This window comes from Bombina bombina, chromosome 6 (genome assembly GCF_027579735.1).
Source record: "Bombina bombina isolate aBomBom1 chromosome 6, aBomBom1.pri, whole genome shotgun sequence".
Classification (NCBI taxonomy): Eukaryota; Metazoa; Chordata; class Amphibia; order Anura; family Bombinatoridae; genus Bombina; species Bombina bombina.
The window spans coordinates 726,091,094-726,110,705 of NC_069504.1; the positions used below are offsets into that span (position 1 = coordinate 726,091,094).

Here is a 19,612-nt window from a genome sequence, read left to right on the forward strand (position 1 = left end):
TCTTTTCTAGGTTTATTTTCCATCCATGAGTTTGAAGAAGAGAAGAGATTCTGAATGGTCCTCAGCCAGACGAAAAGATGGTGCTTGCACCAGAATATCGTCCAAGTAGGGAGCTACTGCTATACCCCGGGTTTTGGCAACGGCTAGAAGAGCTCCTAGAACCTTCGTAAAAATTCTTGGAGCAGTAGCTAGATTAAACGGAAGTACAATAAACTGGAAGTGCTGGTCCAGGAATGCAAACCTTAGGAACTTGACACGTTCCTTGTGGATTGGAACGTGAAGGTAAGCATCCTTCATATCTATAGAAGTCATGAATTTTCCTTCCTGAACTAAGGGAAGAATGGACCTTATCGCCTTCATCTTGAACGAGGGGACATTTAGAATTTGTTTAAGCACTTTAGGTCCAGAATCAGGCGGAAAGTTCCCTCCTTCTTTGGGACCACGAGAAGGTTTGAATAGTATCCCAAACCTCTTTCTGCGATAGGCACCAGGACAATGACTCCTAAGGAGAACAGATCCTGCACGCAGCCCAGAAAGGCTTGACTCTTTTCTGGTCTGGAAGACAGGATTGAGAGGAGAAATCTGCCCTTGGGTGGATGAGACTTGAAACCTATCTTGTATCCCTGAGATATGACCTCCAGGGCTCATAGATCCTGCACGTCCCCGAACCAAGCGTCTGAAAAGACTGACAGCCTGCCCCCTACACGATCCAGAGCCGAATCGGGGGCCGCTCCTTCATGCTGATTTAGTCTCGGAGGGCTTCTTGCTCTGCTTGGACTTATTCCAGTACTGAGCCGGCTTCGAAGTACTCTTGGTTTGCTATGGCTTAGCGGAGGACTGCTGGCGTTGGACTTTATCAGAACAAAAGGAACGAAAATTAGAAACTTGTCCCTTAGACTTGTTCTTTTTATCTTGCGGTAGGAAAGCACCCTTGCCCCCTGTAACCGTGGAGATAATGGAGTCCAGGCCTGGACCAAATAAAATCTTTCCCTTAAAGGGGAGAGAAAGAAGTCTGGACTTAGAAGTCATATCCTCAGACCAGAACTTCAGCCAGATCGCCCGTCAAGGGCCGCAGACACCGCTGTTTGTAACTGCACGGTAAAATCTGGTGATAAAAGGCCCCCTCCAGATGGAGGATTAGGCTGCGTGTGTAGAAGGAGATGTATGTTGGGTATGCACCTCACGGGACGGCGAATCCTCAGAGGTGGATGGCTCAGTGGTACTAAAAGGGTTAACCTTCTTTGAACGAATAACGTTGTCAAGGCATGTGGACCATAACTGAGAGGGCAGGCATACCAAAGCCTCCTCACAATATAGACAGGTATTACTATTTGGAACAGAGGGAGTACCCTCTAATATATCAGAATTCTCCATAGCTTAAAGGAACACTAAACCCAAATATTTTCTTTATTCGTGATTAAGATAGAGCATGTAATTTTAAGCAACTTTCTAATTTACTCCTATTATCAATTTTTCTTCGTTCTCTTGCTATCTTTATTTGAAAAAGAAGGCATCTAAGCTTTTTTGTTTCAGAACTATGGACAGCACTTTTTTATTGGTGGATTAATTTATCCACCAATCAGCACGAACAACCCAGGTTGTTCCCCAAAAATGGGCCGGAATCTAAACTTACATTTCAAATAAAGATACCAAGAGAATGAAGAAAATTTGATAATAGGAGTAAATTAGAAAGTTGCTTAAAATATGCTCTATCTGAATCACAAAAGAAAAAATGTGGGGTCAGTGTCCCTTTAACCTAACAGCAGGACACAGAAAATAAACGATCTTTATTTTTCTAAAACAGCACCTTTATATTCCCAATGGTTGGGGCACTCACCACCTCCTAGACCCAGACAATACAGAGAAATAGCGTCTTCTCCGGCAGCCAGCTTGGTCAGGAAAGAGGAAGTAAATACAAGACCACTCCCAGTCACATGGTGCACAAGGCAGGACCGCCTATGAGAAAAAGCACGAAAAGCTATAAGCTGCGCAGAACTCAAAGTGAAAGTAAAAACCTGTGCATTCCATTATTATGTAAGCCTTTGGCTGGGGTGTCTTTGCCTCTTCCTGGTGGCCAGGTTCAGTATTTCCTAACAGTAAGGAATGATGCTGTGGACTCTCCATATATTAAGCAAATATCTAATTTTTTTTTTTTTAAAGCATGTCATTTTATTACTAGAGCAGTAGCAAAATGGTTAAACAAAGTACTACTTAGGCCTCGCAGAGTACTGCTGGCACCAACTCTCAAGCAAAAACTCACATATCCAATCGGCAGCGCTACTTACATGACCCAGCTGTTTATTAAAGCATGTCATTTTATCACTATAATAGCCCTTTAACCTTACACTACAAGGCTACCACGCTCTCTCTAAATGCCATGAAATAATTAAATATTTAAAGCTTAACTTTTAATTATACTTAAAGGGCTATTATAGTTAAAAAAAAAATACTTTCTCTAATCTGTTAGAGCATGTAATTTTAAGACAATCGACCCTAGACTACTGTGTGGTTAACCCCTGCAAAAGCGTTAAACGAACAGAAGAAATACCACTTGGGACTCGCAGAGTACACCACTGATCCAATCAGCAGGGCTAGTTGCACAACTCAGATGTGGAATTAGCGCTGCTGAATGGATCAGAGCACTGCCGGACGAAAAGTGGTATTTCCACTGTGTGTTTAACCTGTTTTCTGGGGTTAAACACACAGTAGTCTAGGGTCGATAATCTTAAAATTAGATGCTCTAACGGATTAGAGCATGTCAGTTTTTTACATTAATGGCCCTTTAAAGGGACAGAATACTGTAAAATAGTTTTTCCCTTAAATGGACATTGTTCACTAGATTTTACTTTGCATAAATGTTTTGTAGAAGATCCATTCATATAGCCCATCTGGTAATGTTTTTATAAACAATATATAGTTTTGCTTATTTTTCGAGAACTATGTGCTGATTTTCAGAATCCTAACCAAGCCCCACAGTGTCATATGAATACGCGCGTTTACAGGCTCCTGTATATGATATCTGTCTTTTCGTATGCAGGGAAGGGGGGAGTGTCTGCTCTTTTTGTTTACCCAGCCCCTTTCAGTGGGTGTCGCAGTATACCACTCATCAACAATTCTAAACTGGGAGCTTCTAAGTAAGTTTTTAAAAGGTTTTATACTGGATTTTTAGATCAGTATCTGTGCATATTATTCTTTATAGTACTGTATTACCACATTAAAGGGACAGTAAACACCAAATTTAATATATTTCCAATGACTTGTTATACCAGCTGCAAAGTATAAAATGTTTTGAGAAATTGCATTTTCAGGCTTATTTGTGTATATAAAATAGCTTTGAAACCACAACCTATTAAAATGGGTTGAGCTGGCAGATAAAATAAGTTCTAATTATTTTATCCTTGTGTACAGATACATGCTACCTTAATATCTGTCTGTAAACCAAAGCCCAATACTTAGGGGCCTATGATCTAAACCTTGCAAGCCCAGACATGGTTTTTCACGCTGAACCTCTCAGGGGCTGCCCTGGTCTCCTACTGAAAGTAATGGAGCTCTCTGAATGGGGAAACTTTGCACTGTGGCATGAAGTTAGCAGTGAGCAAACTTTAAAAATTAAATCATGCAGCCAATGAAGAAGAAGGGGGGGGGAAAAAAAAAAAAAAAAAAAAATCGCATTACGCTGCTTTCTGCGTATAGTATCTTACAATCATCTATATTTGTGTATGCATTTTTTTTCTATTAGGATTATAAGTATTTTCGGTGTATTGAGAAAAGCTTGTTGCCTTTTAGTTTGTGAGAAAAAAAAAACATCTGTAGTGTGAAAATCTTTACAGAATTCAATTATGCTGGTATTAGAGACGATTTCATAAACGCCCATATTCAGCTCATTTTACACAAAAAATAAAAAGAATTATGCTTTGCGTTTTGTATTTAGAAGTACAAATTTCTAAGTGATTTTTGCACATCCAATGTACTTAAATTATGATTTACGCTGTGCATATTTCATACGATTTATTGCTGGGCAATTTACATACAAATTTTACTTTTTTTTTTTAAGAATTTTGGTACGATTTTTTTATGCACTTTAACAATACAATTTTTTCCTGTGTATTTTGAGTGAATGGCTCATTAATTTGTAAGATTTTTAAAATGCAGATTTTATTGTGCACTTTTGTAGTGTATGCATCTCCTCCCCTATATGAAAATGCAGTATACGCCCTTAGTAAGACACCCTGGTTTTTATGGAAAAAGTAACCCTAGATCATTCCACCAGGGAAATAGAAGTACTGGAGAACATTCTTTAATAATCTCGCCAGCCCAGAGACCTTTAGATCATTGGGCCCTTCGAGAGAACGATGGAAAATTAACATGTTATCACTTATGTCTTCTATGCCCCACTGGGTGTACAATTTCTTCTGTCTGTGTATACACAGCATTCATTTAAGCCTATACTTTTAAAGGGATATGAAACCTAAAAAAAAAAAAATTGTTTTGTGATTCAGACAGAGCATACTATTTTATTTTATCAAATGTGCTTAGTTCCCATGCTATTCTGTGTTGGAGATACCTAGAAAGTCATCTGGAGCACTTCATGGCAGAAAATAGTGCTACCATCTAGTGCTCTTGCAAATGGATAACATTCTTGCAAAATTGCTGGCATATAGTGCTCCAGAAATAGGTCAGCTCGTAAGGACACGTCTGTGCTTTTCAACAAAAAGATAGAAAGAGTACAAAGAAAAATTTATAGAAGTAAATTAGAAAGTTGTTTAAAATCACATGCTCTATCCAAATCAGCTATTTCAAATTCAAAAATAAAGGTAAATGAGCTACTTGTAAAACTATTTAATACACTCCAGCAGGTAAAATGGATCATTGGGAAGATTTTTTGGGGGGTAAACTGCCCTTTTAATACATTTTTGCATGTGGAAAACTATGCAAAACGTAAAGGGACAGTCTACACCATAATTGTTATTGTTTAAAAAAAAAAAAAAAAAGATAGATAACTCCTTTACTACCCATTCCCCAGCTTTGCAAAACCCACATTGTTATATTAATTTACTTTATAAAATTTCTGCCTGTTTCTAAACCACTACGACAGCCTCTTATCACATGCTTTTTATTTGTTTTTCACAACAGACTACTGCTAGTTCATGTTTGCCATATAGATAAAATTGTGCTCACACCCATGGTTTGTGGCCGACACTGCACTAAATGGCTAAAATGCAAGTTAATAGATAATAAATAAAAAGTCATGTGATCAGGGGGCTGTCAGAAGATGCTTAGATACAAGGTAATCACAGAAGTAAATAGTATATTAATAAAACTGTTGGTTATGCAAAACTGGGGGAATGGGTAATAAAATGTATGCTTACCTGATAAATGTCATTCTTTCCGGATATGGAGAGCCCACAACGTCATCAATTACTAGTAGGAATATCACTCCTGGCCAGCAGGAGGAGGCAAAGAGCACCACAGCAAAGTTGTTAAGTGTCATTCCCCTACCCATAATCCCAAGTCATTTGACCGAAGGGAAATGGAAAAAGGAATAACACAAAGGTGTAGAGGTGCCAGAGGTTTAGTCAAAAATACCTGTCTTAAATAAAAGGGTGGGGATGTGGACTCTCCATATCCGGAAAGAAAGAAATTTATCAGGTAAGCATAATTTTGTTTTCTTTCCCAAGATATGGAGAGTCCACGACATCAATTACTAGTGGGAACCAATACCCAAGCTAGAGGACACACAGATGACTAGGGAAAACAAGACAGGACGACCTAAAAAGAAAGCACCGCTGCTTGAAGAACCTGTCTACCAAAATAAGCCTCAGTCGAGGCAAAAGAATCAAATATGAAAATTTTGGAAAAAGTATGCAGAGAGGACCAAGTTGCAGCCTTGCAAATCTGTTCCACAGAAGCTTTATTTTTAAAAGCCCAAGAAGAGGAGACAGCCCTTGTGGAATGAGCTGTAATTCTCTCAGGAGGCTGTTGACCAGCAGTCTCATAAGCAAAACAAATTAACTTCTCAACCTAGTACGAAGAACCGCCTCATTAGCATGAAAGATAAGGTAAGGTGAATCACAATGCAAACCTAACGTTCCGAGACCCTCCAAGCAGAAGAGATAGCAATAAACAAAAAAAAAAAACCTTCCAAGATAACTTAATATCTATGGAATGCAATGGTTCAAACGGAACCTGCTGCAAAACTTTAACAAGGTTAAGACTCCAAGGAGGAGCAACAGATTTAAGTACAGGCCTAATTCTGACAAGGGCCTGACAAAAATATTGAACATCTGGCACATCCACCAGACGCTTATGTAATAAAAGATAATACAGAAATCTGACCCTTCAGAGAACCGAATGGCAATCCTTTCTCCAGACCTTCCTGGAGAAAGGACAAAATCCTAGGAATCCAGACCCTACTCCAAGAGTAGCCTTTGTATTTACACCAATAAAAAAAAAAAAAAAAAAAAGTGTATTTACGCCATACCTCATGGAGAAAAAAAAAAATCCAGAAACAGGCTTGTGAGCCTAGATCATGGTCTCAATGACTAACATAGAAAAACTACGCTTAGACAGAACTAAGCGTACATTCTCCAAGCAGTCAGCTTCAGAGAAACAAGATTTGGATGAAGCAATGGACCCCCGAATTAGAAGGTCCTTCCTCAGAGGTAACCTTCAAGGTGGAAGAGAATACATCTTCACTAGGTCTGCATACCAGATCCTGCGAGGCCATGCAGGAGCCATTAGAATTACTGATGCTCTCTCCTGTTTGATACGAGCAATAACTTAAAGGAAAGCAAAACGGAGGAAAAAGGAATGCTAGACTGAAATCCCAAAGGAACCGCCAGAACATCTGTCATGGTGGCCTGCGAATCTCGACCTAAAACCGTACCTTGGAAGCTTGGCGTTCTGCCATGACGCCATCAGATCCAACTCCAGCACCCCCCCATTTGAGGGTTAACCTGGAGAACACCTCCGGATGGAGAGCCCATTCTCCAGGATGAACTATCACTCCCAGGGAGAAAAGATACTGAACACATTTAAAATAATGCCTCTCTCCTTATCTGGACTGCAGATAATCCTGAGGCGGAACCTGCGCCTGGGAGGAAAAGTTTTGAATTCTATTTGGAAACTCTGGAATACTATGTCCACAGCCCAAGGATCTGGGACATCTTGTATCCATGCCCAATAGAGAAAGTCTGTCTCCCACTTGATCCGATCCCAGACCAGGGGCAAACCCATCATGCTGACTTAGACTCAGCTGCGGGCTTCTTTGAGTGCTTCCCCTTGTTCCAAGACTGATTGGTTTTCCAAGAAAACTTGACTGTTCCTGCTTGGAAGTCCTCTTAAGTTATGAAAGGGACGAAAATTAACTTGGCGTCCTTTGAGTCTGTTCTTGTCTTGTGGTAGAAAAGACCCTTTTCCACCCGTAATGACAGAAATAAATTTCAGCCAGACCAGGCCCAAACAAGGTCTTACCCTTGTAAGGAAGCGCCAGAAGCTTGGAGTTAGAGGTAACATCAGCTGATCACAATTTCAGCCACAACGCCCTACGGGCTAGGACAGTGAAGCCAGGTATCTTGGCGCCCAGTCTAATAACTTGCATGGAAGCATCAGAAATAATGTGATTGGCTAGTTTGAGAGCCTTAATCCTGGCCTGGATCTCCTCCAAAGGGGTCTCTACCAAAATAGATTCAGACAAGGCGTTGCACCAATAAGATGCCGCACTTGATACAGCGGCAATACAAACTGCAGGTTGCCATTGAAAACCTTGATGAACATACATCATTGACAAATAAGCCTCCAAGCTTCTTGTCCATGGGATCCTTAAAAGGAGCAGCTATCCTCTATAGGGATCATAGTTCTCTTAGCCGGAATAGAAATGGCCCCCTTCTACTTAAGGCACTGTGCACCATAATCTTTAATGGAGAAGGCGACCGTAAACATCTTTTTAAAGACCGGAGACGGGGAGAAAGGTATCCCTGGCTTCTCCCATTCCTGTGAATAATCTCTGTTGCATGGTCTAAAAACACTTCAAAGGAAGAAGGAACATCATAGTATTTATAAAGTTTGATAGACTTCCTAGGGTTGACAACGACAAGAGTATCGGAGTCGTCCAAAGTAGCCAAAACCTCCTTTAACAATACATGAAGGTGTTCAAGCTTAAATCTGAAGGATACTTCAGCATCAGATGAAGGAATTATACTGTCCGAATCTGAGATTTCACCCTCAGAGGCTACTGACGTATCCTTATCAGACTTATGAGGAAGGGTAACCTGTGAAGCAACAGAAACCTTACTATCTGAATCTCTAATTTTCCTCTTGCATTTTCCCAACAAAGGGGGGGGAAAATTTTATATATATATATATATATATATATATATATATATATATATATATATATATATATATATATATATATATATATATATATATATATATATATATATCTCTCTCTCAGATATAGAAGATGCCTGTGCAGCATTTTCTACAGACAAAAACTCCACTTGGAGTCTGAGAGGAACTGCATCTGACACAAATGAGGCTTCGGACGTTTGAGGAGAAAACTGTGGCATAGCCTGAACAGCATCGTTCTGAGCTACATTAGGCTCAAAAATAAAAAATGTAATTTTTACATTTTAAAGACTAATTTAGACATGAGGTACAAAATAGCATTGCAATACGATCAGGTTATCTAGGCACAGCAAACATGTAATCATAGGAGACTCCTGCTCCATGGCAAAATGAAGACAAATTAAAAAATGTATAGTTGTTACTGGCCCTTTAAATTTGTCACTTTAATTGAGACTGAGAAATAAATGCCATTCAGAGCAATATAGCCAATCCACTCCTACTAAAGACCTCTGTACCTCAGCATTAGAGTGAGGTGCCTACCTGCCCCTCTGATAAAAATCTGGCAGCTAATCCGGATTCAAGTATCTTTTATTGCAATGCAATTGGAGAGGAAACATGCTAACCGGCCACTTTCTGCTATTTACAGAAAACTGCTGTTACGTTGAAATTTGTTAACTTGAATTAAAACATAGACCAGCAGCAATATTACGCTCTAATCAGCAAGCTACTTGCGGCACTAAATCACAGAATCCTCTCACGGATGCAGCCGACACCGCTCCGAAGTTTAAGAGGGAGGTCACATGACCGGGTTGAAAGAAGCTGCGCCATTAAGTAAAGCACGCGCTTCCAATCCGGCTCAGAAAGAAACTAAGCACTCAGTCTAATATGAGCCGTTTAACTGAGATCGAAGCTACAAAAATTAACAACAGTGACAATAAAAAACTGACAGAACCCCATTCCCCACAGAGTTAAAAAATTCAAAGATAACCAGGGTACTTTTACTTTTTAAGTATAAACAAATGAGCCTGAAGAAGAAGTTAACCCCTTCATACCCATAAAGGGAATTAACTCTAAGTCTATTGTCACATACAATAGAAAGTGCCTGCATACTGCCAGAAAAATAATCCTCAACTAAGGATTCCTTTTTTGTCCCAATAATAAAATACAGAGAGCTATATTTCTTTCATTTAAAAAACTCTGAAGTGCAAGTCTCTTCACCTAGAAGACAAAAGCACTTACCTGCAATCTAGCTGTCCGGCTTGTAGACCGCTCACAAGGCATGAAAGGACACACCCCTTACAGAGACCTGTAGAAAAAGAAAGAACAGCGTAAACCTATTCTGGCTTTCTATACCATGGGCAGCAAATAGGTTAGAAAACCCAAGCAAGGAGTACCTCAAAACTTTCTAACTGCTTTAAAGGCACCATTACTCTACTGCAGAGATTGACGTGGACTACAGCTATACCCAAAAATATTGCTTGTAGCGAAAGGAAATCAAATTTTCTTCAGACATCAAACTTCACCTCCTCCATTGACAAAGGTAAAGAGAATGACTGGGGATTGTGGGTAGGGGAGTGATACTTAAAGAGACATTAAACCCAGACATTTTCTTTCATGATTCAGACAAAGAATACAATTTTAAATAACATTCCAATTTACTTCTATTATCTAATTTGCTTCCATTCTTTAGATATCCTTTGCTAAAGAAATAGCAATGCACAGGGGTGAGACAATCACGAGGCAAATATGTGCAGACACCAATCAGAAGCTACTGAGCCTATCTAGGTAAGCTTTTCCGGAAGGAATAAAGAGAATTAAGCAAATTAGATAAATGAAGTAAATTAGAAAGTTGTTTAAAATAGTATTCTCTATCTGAATCATGAAAAAAAAAAATTGGGGTTTAATGTCCCTTTAACAGCTTTTCTGTGGTGCTCTTTGCCTCCTCCTGCTGGCCAGGAGTGATATTCCCACTAGTAATTGATTACGTTGTGGACTCTCCATATCTTAAGAAAAACGGATTATCTATCTATAAAAATACTAAAAATTCTGGTGTAGTATGTCCCTTTTTACGTGGCCCAAACCTTGTTACTAAATGTGTTACCATCTCTAGTATAATGGATCCCATTGTGTGTCTTGAAACTGTGATCCCTTACTATATTATATATTTCCAAGTGTAAATACACACACAGTAAACTCCCAGTTAACTGGCACCCATGGGGATTGGTAGATTCCGGATAAGTGTAGTTTCTGGTTGTTTGAGAATTACTATTAAAAATAGGCCTAACTAGGTTCTATAACCCACACTATTATAAACCCTGTATTTACTTGATATTAATATTTAAATACAGTAAATAAAAGATAATTATTAATTAATATTAAAGGGCCACTAAACCCAAAATCTTTCTTTCATGATTTAGATAGAGAATAGAAATTGAAACATTACAATTTACTTCAATTATTTATTTTGCTTCATTTTTTAGATATCCTTAGTTGAAGAAAAAGCAATGCACATGGTGAGCCAATCACACGAGGTTTCTATGTGCAGCAACCAATCAGCAGCTACTGAGCATATCTAGATATGCTTTTCAGCAAAGAATATCAAAAGAATAAAACAAATTAGATAATAAGTAAATTAGAAAGATGTTTAAAATTGCATTCTCTTTCTAAATCATAAAAGAAAAATGTGGGTTTCATGTCCCTTTAACCCTTTGGCTGCTAAGCCATTTCCCACCTGGGTGCTAATATTTTTTCTTTTTTTAATTTTTGAAAATAAAATGTTTTAACTTTTTTTTTTTTTTATACAGACTCCCAAGACTTACACTGTTGGAAAGGTTAGGTGATTACCTTTCCAACAGTGGGTCATGGGGGTCTGTAACTGCTTAGATGCCTGAGATACAGGCTTCTAAGCAGCATGCCCCCTCCTCCTATACTTAACATTGTTAAGTATAAAGTTGCACGGTGACGTTATCACGTAATTGCGCGTGACGTCACCGCGATTCATATGGAGCGATGCCTGTCACTCTACAGGAATGATCGCCGGGGTAGGAGCAGTAAGGAGCCCCCAGATCTCCCTCAAGTTGGGAGAGTGCTAGTGACAGCTCTGAGCCGTCATTAGCACCAGAGTGAGAAACTCTGTGACGGCTCAGAGCCGTCATTAGCACTGAAAGGGTTAATGCCGACTCCATTCAGTCCTGGGCACCCAGTGGAGCATGATGTTTAATTCTCAGACTGCCTTGTGCTCACAACTTTCAAGAGCAGTTATGTAGGGTCTTGTGGGATTAAAAGGGCTTGCTTCACCTTTGAGAGCCCACTATACATTAAAGGGACACTGAGCCCAAAATTTTTCTCTCATGATTCAGATAGAGCAGTGATTTTAACCTTTTTTTTTTTTGCCGTGGCACACTTTTTTACATTAAAAAATCCTGTGGCACACCACCATCCCAAAATTAAAAAAAAAAAAAAAAAAAAAAAAAAAATCACACATTGTAACCTAATACAGCATGTATATATATATATATATATATATATATATATATATATATATATATATATACACACACACACACAAACTCACACATACTGTATGTATTGTGCTGTTATGCCATGCCTCCTACAAACTACCCCTGCACTGGGAGTAAAAAAACAAGCAAAGTTTAAAAAATATGTCACACTGTTGTCAGTCTGCCGTGGCACACCTGAGGATCTCTCACGGCACACTGGTTGAAAAACACTGAGAGAGCATGGAATTTTAAGCAACTTTCTAATTTACTCCTATTATCAAATTTTCTTTATTCTCTTGGTATCTATTTGAAATGCAAGAATATAAGTTTAGATGCCAGCCCATTTTTGGTGAACAACCTGGGTTCTCCTTGCTGATCGGTGGATACATTTATCCACCAATAAAAATGTGCTGTCCAGAGTCCTGAACCAAAAAAAAAAAAAACGCTTAGATGTCTTTTTCAAATAAAGATAGCAAGAGAACAAAGAAATAATTAGGAGTACATTAGAAAGTTGCTTAAAATGGCATGATCTATCTGAATCACGAAAGAAAAAAAATTTGGGTTCAGTGTCCCTTTAAAGGAAGTTGCAGAGCAAAGTTAGAACATTCGATTCATTTTTGTTCTGGTCGTTTGAGTTCGCTGTAAATACACAAACACAGATACAGGTGAATGCTTTGTGCATGAGTGGTTATTAGCGACCCCTCTTCTACTTTTGATTGTGTCCCCTAGATATATACAGTTCTAGAAGATGATATTAAATACATCTATACAACTTATATTACATATTGATGCTGGATGTGTGAAGAATTTACTCAAGATAACTCCTAAAACAATGTTCATATAATCGTTTTACCACTCTTATTCGACCAACTGTGGCATAAGACTGCACCAATTCTGTAATAGTTATTATATGCTGCTATTAATTGCCACATATCAGATAAAACAATACATGCACAATATACCAGTGGCAAACTAATAAAATCAAAATAGCAAGAAGCATCCGTATTGAATATAGCACATACAATTCAAAAACACAACATACAGTATCACCGTATACAAGAGTAAGTTATACGAAACAAATGGGGAAAAAACGAGAAATATATTCAGTAGCTGAGCGCATCCTATTGTATCGCGTTTTCTAATAACATTTCTATAATAGAAAGCAGACCATGGTGGTATCAATAATTTGTTTATACCAGGCAGCTCCTAAGAGTCTGCGCTTGTTTATGAGTATGAGATTCGGACAAGCATCAGCGTGAATCAACCTCTGACAGGTGCATCCTCTTCTCAGTCAGAGGATGCTCACACAAGGGAAACAGAGACGCGACTGAAATTTTCAGATTACTCACCTCCTTATATACTCTTGTTTCCCGCCTTTAGCACTAACGGGTTGTCCGCGTAAATCACTTTCACCAGGTGAGTGTCCAGCTGACCATAAGAACAACCAACGGCCACCAAAGTGCTCTTGTATATAATCGGCTAAAACGCCTTTCTCCTGTCGGTGTCGGTGACGTCACCACCCCACGTGGTTTAGCCTGTGTTTTTTTAAAAAAATATGTCAACTGTGAAGCATAGTGCCTACGTTATGATAGGTCTTGACATGACATGATGACACGCCCCTTCTCAGTTCCAGCTACTAAGGATGGTCGTTACCAGGGCTAGCTGGTTTTTGGAAGAAGGTTAATAAAGGAAAGAGCACAGCCTATTGGTTGAGCGAAAGGCACTGTCAAAACAGAAAATCGGAGATGGGCGTGGTTTTGCCAGTTTTTAAAAAAAATAAGAGGGCGTGCGCAAAATTAGTGTAACATTTCTTAAGGTGAAGAGGTCACTGTTGCGTTAACCTTTGCTTAACCTCCTGCGATGTATACCGAGTGCATCGCTCATTAGGGTTTGCTGAAATGCAATGTTAAACTAAATACATCGGATTCTACTACGACAATTGCACGAAGTTAGTGTTGTGAGTGAAGAGAACCGGCTGTTTTCAGATTTATGAATTGACGTATTTAATTTAGCTATGGTTATTTTGTCCTAAAAAATGTTAAAAAATTATAATGACGTTATGTATGTTAAGCTACAATAGCATTTTCGGTCAAAAGCTAGTAACTTATCACTCGGCATCCTTTTCTTATATAATGTTTATAAGTAGGCTTACCAGAAGTCCCACTTTTACTGGGATTGTCCCGGTTTGGAGGTGCTGTCCCAGTGTCCCACCCAGTTGTTCATTCTGTCCCAGTAGGGTTGCCACCTCCAGGTTTCAAATCATGTGTCCGGGTTTCAGACCGCCTGATACCCAGACACATTATACAAAATGACTGGACTGTGACTCTCCAGCATAGTTGGATGCTGGTACTTTGTTACATACAGCCCTGCTTAGCTTAACATTCGTGTCCTTCAAAGTTTACATTTAGTAATACAGTGAGCAGCATAGTTTTTTTTTAATTTTGTAGTACTACTTGGTTAATTTTTCTTAGAATTTAACCCCCCCCCCCCCCCCGACCCCTGGTGATATTGCCGGTAATACACCTTTAGGGGAATCATATGGGTATGACTAGGAAGTACAGACACGCAGGATTTTTGGCCTGGATCTTGCTTTACTTCATGCAGGATAGCATTTTGGCTATAATCTTCCTGCGTTATGGTATAGAGTAGCCTCTTAAACAGCGTTAGCAGGTACGTGTTTCTTTCATTCAATGTTGTATTTATGCCTTATCAGTATTTGGCTCTGTTCCTTAATTAGACACATAAAACACATATTACACTGCAGATATTAAATTGTGAAATTGATAATTATGCTTGATGTTTGGCATTATTTAGAATCTGAGATTTAGATTAATGATTTATTTACCATGACAACGTAATGGTACCTTTTTCACTAGGGGTGGTGTTATGGTCTATTTAAACTGTGTGATTCACTTGTTTGACTGAAGAAGGGTAGCGTATCCACGAAACATTACACACGTAAAAGCTACTACTTTAAAAGGACTGGTAATTGCCACGCCCCCTTGACCACGCTCCTGACCACACCCCCACTGGCACCGCACCAGGTGGTCCCAGTTTCACCTCTAAAAATTATGGTAAGCCTATTTATAAGTAACTAAGACTAAGATTTTAGGTCACTTTCCTCATTTTACTCTTTATTTCTGAGATCCTTTTTGTGTTTTTTTATCCTGCAATAAATATTTCTGTCCCCACTGTTTCTCACAGATGGCAGGTCAATATATCTATGTACAACAGATAGACCTGCTTGTTTGCATCATAGAACATTTATTATAGAAGTATGTTTTCTACTAGTGCACTATTAGGCAGATGGCAGGCATTTTAAAAGCCAGCAAATAACTCCACATAAAAATAGTTGTCTAGATTAGTGGAGCCCTACTAATAGCGGTGGGTGCAATATCAATATTGTTGCCCTGCACTATGAATAGTGCACAATTTGGTATTACAAGTAAATGGTAAAAAAAAAAAAAAACTGTTACCAGAAAATTTCAGCGTGGCTGTTTTTTTTTTTTTTGTTTGTTTTTTTTACAGATCCCAATTCTTTCAATTTAAAGGGACAGTTTACTCAAAAAATTCTCCCCTTTAATTTGTTCCCAATTATCCACTTTACCTGCTGGAGTGTATTAAATTGTTTACAAGTATTTCATAACTCTTATATTGGCATTTGAAATAGTTGATTTAGCCTGTGGTATCCCCACCCATCCTAAAAGTTTTTGGCCTCAAGGCCAATCTGTGTTAACTAGCCAGTAGAAGAAATTACACTCCCAGTGGGTTATAGAAGAGATAAGGTAATAAAATGTTAATTTTCCATTGTTCTCTCAAAGTACTGGTGATTGGTTTATGAACAGACAGTGGGTTATTCAAATGGGGGTTCACGGACCAGTTATGTAAAATATAAACAGACACATATTACTAAGAAAGTGCAGAGATGTCTTTTAAAATGCTAAACTAATAGAAGTAAATAATATTTTAATGCACATAATATTTCTTCCAACATATAAATGGATGGGTGTAAAACATTGTTGCTTAAAAGGGTTAATTCTGCACTATGAGAGCAGTCAAATCACCTGTCAGTAGTTATGTCGCGAACATAAAAATTTGGGTTCTCGAACGCGAACTTCCACAACTGTTCGCGAACGGGCGAACCGCCATAGACTTCAATAGGCAGGCGAATTTTAAAACCCACAGGGACTCTTTCTGGCCACAATAGTGATGGAAAAGTTGTTTCAAGGGGACTAACACCTGGACTGTGGCATGCCGGAGGGGGATCCATGGCAAAACTCCCATGGAAAATTGCATAGTTGATGCAGAGTCTGGTTTTAAGCCATACAGGGCATAGATCACCTAGCATTCCTAAATTGTTTGAAATAACGTGTTTTAAAACATCAGGTATGATGTTGTATCGATCAGGTAGTGTAAGGGTTACGCCCGCTTCACAGTGACAGACCAAACTCCCTGTTTAAAGGGACAGTCTACACCAGAATTTTTATTGTTTTAAAAGATAGATAATCCCTTTATTACTCATTTCCCAGTTTTGCATAACTAACACATTTATAATAATATACTTTTAACCTCTGTGATTATCTTGTATCTAAGCCTCTGCAAACTGCCCCTTTTTTCAGTTCTTTTGACAGACTTGCAGTCTAGCCAATCAGTGCCTGCTTCCAGATAACTTCTCGTGCACGAGCACAGTGTTATCTATATGAAATACGTGAACTAACACCCTCTAGTGGTGAAAAAACGTTAAAATGCAATCTGAAAGAGGTGGGCTTCAAGGTCTAAGAAATTAGCATATGAACCTCCTAGGTTAAGCTTTCAACTAAGAATACCAAGAGAACAAAGCAAAATTGGTGATAAAAGTAAATTGGAAAATTGTTTAAAATTACATGCTCTATCTGAATCATGAAAGTTTATTTTGGCCTAGACTGTCCCTTTAACGCACCGCAAACAATCGCAAACAGTCCATTTGCACAACCGCAAACTCCCCATTTGCACAAGGTTGGATACCAAGCTAGCCATGTCCCGTTCCTTGTCCTAACTGATGTCATTGAAGGTCTCTTCCTCCACCCAGCCATGTACAACACCAAGGGTCCCCGAAAGGTGACAACAAGCCCCCTGGGACGCCTGCTGTGTTTGGTCTTCCACCTCCTCAAAGCCACCTTCCTCCTCTGACTCCTCTTCTTCAGACTCCTCTCTCTGCGTTGCCTCTCTCTGCATTTTTATAAGGTGTGTTAAGTAGTACTATTCCTATCAGTTTAATCCCTGTTACGTCCCCTATCAGGGGACGTGTATATGGCATCGATTTTAGGAACCGGGAGATGGAAAAAGATGCTTGGTCGGACCTCCTACTTCAAATTTGGGGCACTGCGCGTGCAATCTAATGTGCCACCAGATAGGAATGGTGTGTTAAGTAGTACTATTCCTATCAGTTTAATTTCTGTTATGTGCCTTTTTTTTGGTTTAGTTTTTGAAGCCACAGTGCAGCACCAGAGGCCAGAAAAATTAGGCATGTACACATGCCTGAAAAATTAGGTATTGTTGCAGCCGCTGCTGTAGCATCGGCCAGAAAAATTGATGTTTGTTTCCCAGGAGGAAAGTGCCCTAAAACATTGCGGCTTGAACCCTAGTTGGTGGCGGATAAGTCACGCAAGTCATCCGGCATTCAGAGATAAAATACAGCAGCGTATGGACCATTTTTAGCCCAAGGCAGCTCATCTCATCAGGCCTTTTTTAGTCGAATGTATCGCCCACTGTCAGTCCCTTCGGGATCCATCCCTCATTCATCTTAATAAAGGTGAGGTAATCTAGACTTTTTTTACCTAGGCGACTTCTCTTCTCAGTGACAATACTTCCTGCTGCACTGAAGGTCCTTTCTGACAGGACACTTGAAGTGGGGCAGGCCAGAAGTTCTATCGCAAATTGGGATAGCTCAGGCCACAGGTCAAGCCTGCACAGCCAGTAGTCAAGGGGTTCATCGCTCCTCAGAGTGTCGATATCTGCAGTTAAGGCGAGGTAGTCTGCTACCTGTCGGTCGAGTCGTTCTCTGAGGCTGGACCCCGAAGGGCTGCAGCGATGCGTAGGACTTAAAAAGCTCCACATGTCCTCCATCAACAACACGTCTGTAAAGCGTCCTGTCCTTGCCGGCGTGGTCATGGGAGGAGGAGGATTACTTTCACCTCTTCCCCTGTTAGATTCCCGTTGTTCTGTGACATCACCCTTATACGCTGTGTAAAGCATACTTTTTCATTTATTTTAGAACTGCTGCATCCTTTCCGACTTGCGATAATTCGGTAACATTTCAGGCACTTTATGCTTATACCGGGGGTCTAGTAGCGTGGACACCCAGTACAGGTCGTTCTCCTTCAGCCTTTTTATACGAGGGTCCCTCAACAGGCATGAAAGACCCCATTTGCACAAGGTTGGATGCTGAGCTACTCATGTCACATTCCTCGTCCTCAGTGATCTCACTGAAGGTATCTTCTTCCCCCCAGCCACGTACAACACCACGGGTACCAGATAGGTGACAACAAGCACCCGGGGATGTCTGTTGTGGTTGGTCTTCCTCCTCCTCAAAGCCACATTCCTCCTCTGACTCCTCTTCCTCACAATCCTCTTCCAGCGTTGGCGCAGGTCCAGCAAGCGATGCTGATAAGGCTGTTTCTGGTGGTGATGGTGACCACAACTCTTCCTCTTTTGTCCGACAGACATTTGGCCGAAACACAAGTGGCTGTCACAAAACAGTCCGGCCACGAGATAGATAGATACATAGATTGCATAGATCAATAGATGCTATACATTTGATAGATACGATAGATAGTTAGATAGATTTGATAGATAAATAGATAGATTTGATAGATATAAAATTTCCCAGACAGAGAATTACAAGACGTGCAGTCTGGGACCCATGGTAAGGTTCCCAGAGGCAGTTGCGGCGCCAGGGGACGTGTATATGGCATGGATTTTAGGAACCGGGAGATGGAAAAAGATGCTTGGTCGGTCCTCCTACTTCAAATTTGGGGCACTGCGCGTGCAATCTACTGTGCCACCAGATATGAGTGGTGTGTTAAACAGTACTATTCTGATCAGTTTAATACCTGTTACTCCCCCTATCGGGGGAGATGTATATGGCATGGATTTTAGGAACCGGGAGATGGAAAAAGATGCTTGGTCGGTCCTCCTACTTCAAATTTGGGGCACTGCGCGTGCAATCTAATGTGCCACCAGATAGGAGTGGTGTGTTAAGTAGTACTATTCCTATCAGTTTAATCCTGTTAAGTGTCTTTTTTTTGGTTTTGTTTTTGAAGCCACAGTGCAGCACCAGAGGCCAGAAAAATTTGGCACGTACACATGCCTGAAAAATTAGGTATTGTTGCAGCCGCTGCTGTAGCAGCGGCCAGAAAAATTGATGGTTGTTTCCCAGGCAGAAGTCCCCTAAAACATTGTGGCTTGAACCCTAGTTGCTGGCGGATAAGTCACGCAAGTCATCCGGCACTTGAAGATAAAATACAGCAGTGTGTGGATCATTTTTAGCCCAAGGCAGCTCATCTCATCATGCCTTTTTTACTCTAATGTATCGCCCAATGTCCTTTCGGGATCCATCCCTCATTCATCTTAATAAAGGTGAGGTAATCTAGACTTTATTGACTTAGGTGACTTCTCTTCTCAGTGACAATACCTCCTGCTGCACTGAAGGTCCTTTCTGACAGGACACTTGAAGCGGGGCAGGCCAGAAGTTCTATCGCAAATTGGGATAGCTCAGGCCACAC

At 40.0% G+C, this 19,612-nt stretch overlaps 1 protein-coding gene across 2 annotated transcripts in view; it reads right to left on the bottom strand.

Moving 5' to 3' along the window:
- Window positions 1–13,355, bottom strand: part of CDKN2D (cyclin dependent kinase inhibitor 2D) — a 59,555-nt gene extending 46,200 nt beyond the window's left edge. For both annotated transcript variants that reach the window (XM_053716055.1, XM_053716056.1), the window contains exon 1: window positions 13,199–13,355. The gene's annotated coding sequence lies outside the window, so the exon portion shown is untranslated. The remainder of the gene's footprint in view (window positions 1–13,198) is intronic.
- Between the last annotated feature and the right edge of the window lie 6,257 nt (window positions 13,356–19,612).